Source organism: Fukomys damarensis, unplaced genomic scaffold (genome assembly GCF_012274545.1).
Source record: "Fukomys damarensis isolate Sample0158 unplaced genomic scaffold, DMR_v1.0_HiC HiC_scaffold_37, whole genome shotgun sequence".
In the NCBI taxonomy this organism is placed as follows: Eukaryota; Metazoa; Chordata; class Mammalia; order Rodentia; family Bathyergidae; genus Fukomys; species Fukomys damarensis.
In genome coordinates, this window is record NW_022900949.1 from 44927090 (window position 1) to 44934281 (window position 7192).

Consider the following 7192-nt stretch of genomic DNA (forward strand, 5'->3'; position numbering starts at 1 on the left):
TATGTATGTATATTGTACCAGGGATCGAACTTGGGTCCTTGTGCTTGCAAAGCAGGCAGTGGAACCACTAAGCTAAATCCCCAGCCCAGAATATACATTATTTTCAGCTGCACATGGGTTGTTCTCCAAAATAAACCACATACTTGCTCATAGAACATGTTTAAGTTCAAAGGAATTGAACTTGTCTCCTCTATATTATCAGACCAAAGAGATGAAATTGGAGGTTGATAGCAAAAGAAACTTCAAGAATTCATAATCACATGGAAAGTGAACAAAACACTTCTGAATAACCAATGGGTCACAGAGGAAATTAAAGAATAAATCAGTTTCTACAAGTAAATGAAAATGCAACACAATATATCAAAATCTGTGGGACACAATGAAAGCAGCCTTAACATGGAAATTCACAGCAGTGAATGCCGTACTAGGAAATTAGAGTGAGCTAAAATAAATAACCTGATGCTGAATCTCAGACTTCTAGTAAAAGAAGAACAGGACAAACCCAAAGCTCATACAAGGGAGGAAATTATAAAGACCAGAGCAGAAACTAATGCAATGGAAACTAAAAAACAATACAAAAAATTCAATGAAGCAAAGAGTTGCTTCTTCCAAAGAATAAACAAAATTGACAAACTCTTAGCTAAACTTATAAAAAATTGGAAAGAAAAGACCCAAATCCATGCAATTAAAAATGAAAAGGGTAAAATTACAACAGACTCAGCAGAAATCCAGAGGATCATCATACCTACTTTGAGAACCTATATGCCAATCAGATGGAAAAAACATGAGAAATGGACAGATTCCTAGATATGTATGAATTGCCAAAGTTGAATGAAAGAGACATAAATCTAAACAATCCGATATCAATGAAATTGAAAATGTAATTTAAAACTTACCAACTAAGAAAAGCCCAGATCTTGATGGCTTCACTGCTTAATTCTACAAGACATTTAAAGAACTATTGCCACTACTGTTTAAACTCTTCAATGAAATTGAAAGGGAAGCAACACTCCCAAATTCATTCCTGGAAGCAAGCATTATCTTTATCCCAAAAGCAGAGAAAGACCCAATTGAAAAGAGAACTGTAGACCAATCTGACTAATAAACATAGATGCAAAAATCCTTAATAAGATACTGGCAAATAGAATGCAGACAATCATCAAGAGGATTATACACCTTGACCAAATGAGATTCATCCCTGAGATACAGGGATAGCTCAACATATGCAAATCAATAAATGTAATACACTATATTAATAGAGCTAAGGGCAAAAACCATATAATAATCTCAATACATGCAGAAAAAGCATTTGACAAAATACAACATGCATTCATGATAAAAAAAACCCTACAAAAATTGGAATAGATGGTCTCTACCTCAAAGTAATAAAAGTCATCTATGAAAAACCAGCAGTCAGTATCATACTAAATAGTCAAGAATTGAAAACCTTCATGAACAAGAAAAGAATGTCCACTATTACCACTCCCGTTCAATATAGTTTTGGAAACATTAGCCACTGCAGTTAGATAAAAGAAAGGAAAAAAGATAGGAAATGAAGAAATCAAATTGTCATTATTTGCAGATGACATGATACCCTATATAGAAGACCCCAAGAACTCCACCAAAAGCCTTCTAGATTTAATAACCAAATTCAGGAAGCAGCTGGATACAAGATAAACAAGAAAAAATCAATAGCTTCCCTGTACAGAAACAACAAACTCACTGAGAGAGAAATGGGGCAAACAGTTCCTTTCACAGTAGCATCCAAAAAATTGAAATACCTAGGAGTCAACCTAACAAAAGAAATAAAAGACTTCTACTCTGAAAACTATAACACTCTGAAAAAAGAGATGGAAAATATCAGAAAAATGGAAAGACATCCCTTGCTCCTGAGTAGGAAGAATCAACGTAGTGAAAATGGTCATATTTCCAAAACTGCTAGATAGATGCAATGCAACCCCAATGGAAATCCCAGAAGCATACTTCACAGACCTTGAGAAAACAATCAAAAATTCATTCTGAACAAGAAGAAACCTAGAACAGCAGAAGCAATTCTAGGCAATAAAGATAAGGTAGGGGTTATCACATTCCCCAACTTGAAACTATGCTACAAAGTGACTGTGATAAAAACAGCATGGTACTGGCAAAGAAACAGACCTGAGGACCAGTGGAATAGATTAGAAGATATAGATACAACTCCAGACACACTCAGCCACCTCATCTTTGGCAAAGGCACTAAACACCCTCACTGGAGGAAAGATAGCCTCTTTAATAAATGGTGCTGGAAAAACTGGCTTTCAACTTGCCAAAGAATAAAACTAGATCTATATATCTCACCATGTATTAAACTAAAATTGAAATGGATTAAAGATCTAAATATTAGAACAGAAACACTAAACTGGCTGGAGGAGAGGTTAGGTAGAATTTAAAGACATTGGTGTAGGAAAAGATTTTATGAACAGAACCTCTGTTGTCCCTGAATGAGCACAAACAATCAACAAGTGGGATCTCTTCTTATTAAAAAGCTTATTTACAGCAAGAGAAACCACCAAAAGTGTGAAGAGACAACCCACAATGTGGGAAAAAATTTTCACCCACTGTTCCTCAGACAAAGGTCTACTATCAAGAACTTATAAAGAACTTAAAAAAAAAATCAGACCTCCCAAATTTAAAGACCCAATCCAAAAATGGGCATCTGAAATGAACAGACATTTCTCAAATAAAGAAGTACTAATAGCAAATAGACATATGGAAAAATGTTCAACATCACTGGCCATTCAAGAGCTACAAATGAAAAAAGCCCTGAGATTCCGCCTCACCCCAGAAAGAATGGCTGCTATTATGAAATCAACCAATAATAATTGCTGGTGGGGCTGTGAAGAAAGACGAACCCTGTTCCACTGCTGGTGGGAGTGTAGACTGGTGCAACCACCATGGAAATCAGTATGGAGATACCTTAAAGAACTAGGATTGGATCCTGTTTGATCCAACTATTCCCCTGCTTGGTATCTTCCCCAAAGAATTAAAAGAATCAGACCACAGTGATACATGTGCACCTATGTTTTTAGCAGCACAATTTTGAAATAGCTAAAACTTGGAAGCAGTCCAATTGCCCATCAACTGGAGACTGGATAAAGAAAATGTGTTTTTAAAAAATAAAATGGAGTATGACTCAGCCATAAAAAATGAGAAATTGGAGACATTTGTAGCTAACTGGATGCACATTGAGGTGATACTCTTAAGTGAAATAAATAGGACACATGTTTAAATACTGAATAGTTTCACTGGTGTGAGAAACTGAAAGTGTAAATAGCAACTAAATGGTACAAGAGATAATGTAAAATAGGAAGAAAAGGGACAAATGGGAAGGGGAAGTGGGAGGGGTGGGGAAAGAAAAGAAGGAAATAGAATTAATATAAAAAAATGGAAACAAAATCTGTAAATAGGGATGGGTGGAGGGGTTGAAGGGAGGTCCGGGGAATGGGGGAAAATGAGAACCAAGAAAGATTCCGTAAAGGTACAAATTTCCAAAGATGAATGTCATTATATTGTATACCTAAAATGTATCATTAAAATTGATTTTAGGGCCGGGGATTTAGCTCAGTGGTTCCACTGCCTGTCTTGCAAGCACAAGGACCTGAGTTTGATCCCTGGTACCAAAAAATAATAATAATGATAATTTTTAAAATTGCACAATTACAATGGAATACTATGTAGCACCTTAGATAAATCTCTGAGGCATTATAACAGATGAAAGAAGCCTGTTCGCAAAAAAAAATGTTGGTATGGTTTGGATGAGTACTCCTCAAAGGTTCATGTGTAAAAGGTTGGTTCCCACAATGGTGATACTGAGAGGCGCTATGGGCTTTAAAGTGAGATGTGGCCTTCTGGGAGGTCCTTAGCTCTTTAGGGTTGTGCCTCTGAAGGAGACTGTGAGACTATGGTCTCATCTGCTCTGCCTCTCCTAGCTCAAGATGTGACCACTTGCTCTGACACGCACTCCGTGTCTGAAGTGCCACTCTCACCAGGAGCCCAGATCAATGGGACCAGGGATGATGGGTTGTGAGCCAAAATAAATCTACCAAACAGAAAGTCCCTGGTACTTAAGAAAACTTTGTACCAAACCAAACAAAAAGGGCTCCTTCCCTGCCTCCTTTTTTTCTAGAGTAGAAACTACTCATCTGAAAGACCTAAGAAGGGCTATTCTTCTTCAGATGCAAGAAAGTATGGAATGAATGGCTTAAAAACTCTGTCTGGTTTGCTACTAGCCTTTGGATCATTTGTTTCTTTGTTCTTTGAACAAATATTTATTGATCACCTGTTGGTGAAGAATGTATTACTGAGTCCTCACTCCTAGTTGAATTTGAACTGTTTTTCTGGTGGAAGTCTCAGAGCTCACTTACTCTAAATTACAGATGGTGTAAGTGAGGCTCAGAAAATAAAAGTCACACACCCCAAAACATGCAGAAAGTTGGTGGCAGAATCTTAGCCAGCACTTAGTTTCTAATGGACTCTGGTTTCCTTTCATCATGCGCAGGTCTGTAGCCCCTGAAACTTGGACAATAAGCTAATATCTGCTTTGAAAAGTGATCCCTGTAGTGACTAGATTGGTATAGGAAAGTGTTTAAACAGTGAAGGAGTTGATCATTGTCATCCTAGGCTGACGGGAGGCCATTTTAAGCCTCTTCCATCCCACCATGCTTTTATACCTGCTAAAGATGTATAACCATGGGTTAATAAAGCCCAGTAACCACAGCTATACCACATAACTCCTATCACATTCTTCAGCTCTACTCTTGGCAGACAACCACCACTCCCTTTATTTCTCAATCCTTGTCTCTAGCAGGTAGCCACAACTTTTCACTGAACTCTTCCCCTCAAAAGCCCCATTTTGAACTTTTCCCCTCATAGCCTTCCCCCACGGCCCCACAGCCCCATGCTCATAACCCTATAAAAGACCTCATAGCCTGTGTGAGTGTTGCTGGTTTGGTCTAAGTGCTAGGGTGCTCCCTCTCAGGTTTGTTCTAAATAAACCTGTCCTGTTGAGCTCATACCTTTTTTTTTTTTCCCCTAACAGAGAGAATATTGATTCTTGAGCTGCAATCTCATTTCACAAACTGCTTTCTTTCCCTAAGAGGAGTCTTTATTCCTTATATTATTACATCAGGAACAGAGCTGTATGGAAGATTCACAAGTCTTATACCTGGATGTGACAAGAGTCTCCTCCTCCTATTAATACCAAGGCTGGCTTTCTTGCTTGCTTGCTTGCTTTCTGATCTGAGAGAAGAATTTCTTTCTATTGCCCCCTCCCTCCCCCTCCCTTTCTCTATCTCTCTCTCTCTCTCTCTCTCTCTCTCTCTCTCTCTCCCTCCCTCCCTCCCTCTCCTCCCCCATGCTATTTTGCTGGTGATATTGGGGATTGAACCCAGGGCCTTTGCCCTGAGCACCATCTCCAGCCCCATTTTGAGACTAGGTCTTGCTAAATTGCCCATGCTGGGCTGAAATTTGTGATCCTGCTACCTGAGGCTTCCAGGATGTTGGGATTTTAGGCATGGGGCACACTTCTGGCTAGGGAGAACCTTCTTAAACTGGTATAAGTAGAGCTCCCTAAGAATACCTCAAGATAATGGGAGGGCCAATTCCTGAAATGTCTTTCAGGCTAATATATGCAAAGAGTGATAACCAGAGAGTAAAAGTTGGTAAATCCCATGGGCACAGGCAATACAAATTGAGGGATGTTCTACTAAATTCCTGGCTTCTAAACGTCAAAAGAGTCAAGCTCATTGAAGAAGAATAAAGAGACATGTCAAGTAAAAGTGAGTCATGATTGTTTTGAAGTGATTTGTTATAAGGCACTGTTATTGAATGGTTGGAGAAAGTTGAATATTTCCATGTTCAAGATAAGAGTATTAGATTAGTAATATCAATATCAACTTCCTGGTTTTAATAACTGTTTTTAGTTATGTAATGAGTTTCAGTCAAAGAGTTGGTAGGAGAACAATAGTGTGGCCAGATTATATACCAATGATTTCAGATTTGGGGACATTTTGTTATAGTTTTTTTTAATTGAATTTATTGGTACATTCTGGGTAGACAGTACAGTTACATTCATTACTGGGATCTTGTACCTTTACATGGCAGGTCTTGGTTCTCATTTTTCCCCTTGTCCCCACCCTCCCTCACCCCCTCTTCCTCTCCCCACCTACAAAGACTTTGATTCCATTTTTACATTTTATCATATTTTTCCTTTCCCTTATTCCCCTTCCCCTCCCCTTCTCACTGTCCCTACATCTTTAGTCCTTTTCTTCCTGTTTCACATTGCTAATTAACCCATTAGGATTCTCTAAAACTGATGGTATTAATGTGATTTAGCTTTATGATTACAGAAATTATTATAAAATGTGATATTTTCATTTAATTCAATGTTTTATGATAGAAACACTAATTTCTGTAGCACACAAGCCTGTGAATTCATGACATGATTTGATTACCAAGTGGAAAATTGTGTCATACCTAGAAATTATGTTCAATGAAAATAAAAAGAGTTGGTAGGAAGCTTATGTTTAGCAAAAGACTCAATGACAAAAGTGTTTTTTGTAATATCCCTATAACTTTTTGTATGAAATTGTTTCAAAATTAAAATGATATTTAAAATGTGAGTATATTTTTATATGATACTGTCTTAGTTACTTTTTTTTTTCTGTCACCGGGAATCAAATCAGGACCTTCCATTTGTGAGGCAGGTGGCGGCACTGAGCTAAATCCACAGCCTTCAGTTTTCTCATTGCTCAGAAAAAAATATCTGACACCCACAAGTTAAAGGAGAGCTTTATTTTGGCTCACAGTTTGTGGTAGTTTCAGTCCAGAGTCAGCTGGCTCCAAAATATAGTAGTATTGCAGAGAGGCATTGAAGAGAGGAAATAGTTCATGGCTGAACAAGCAGCAAGCCTCCTCTTTCCTTTCATCCCATCCAGGCTACAAGCCTTTTGGGTGATGCCACCCACACTCATGATAGGGCTTCTCATTATCCATACCCAGAATTATTCTACACCAATCAATAGACTGATTTATTATCACACACCCTTAATCTCAGTATCACACACTGTAGATCCAGCCATCTCCAAAAAGTCCCACTTATGATAAGTACACGAGGCTTTAGGGGAACATTTAGATACAAGCCATAACAGATATC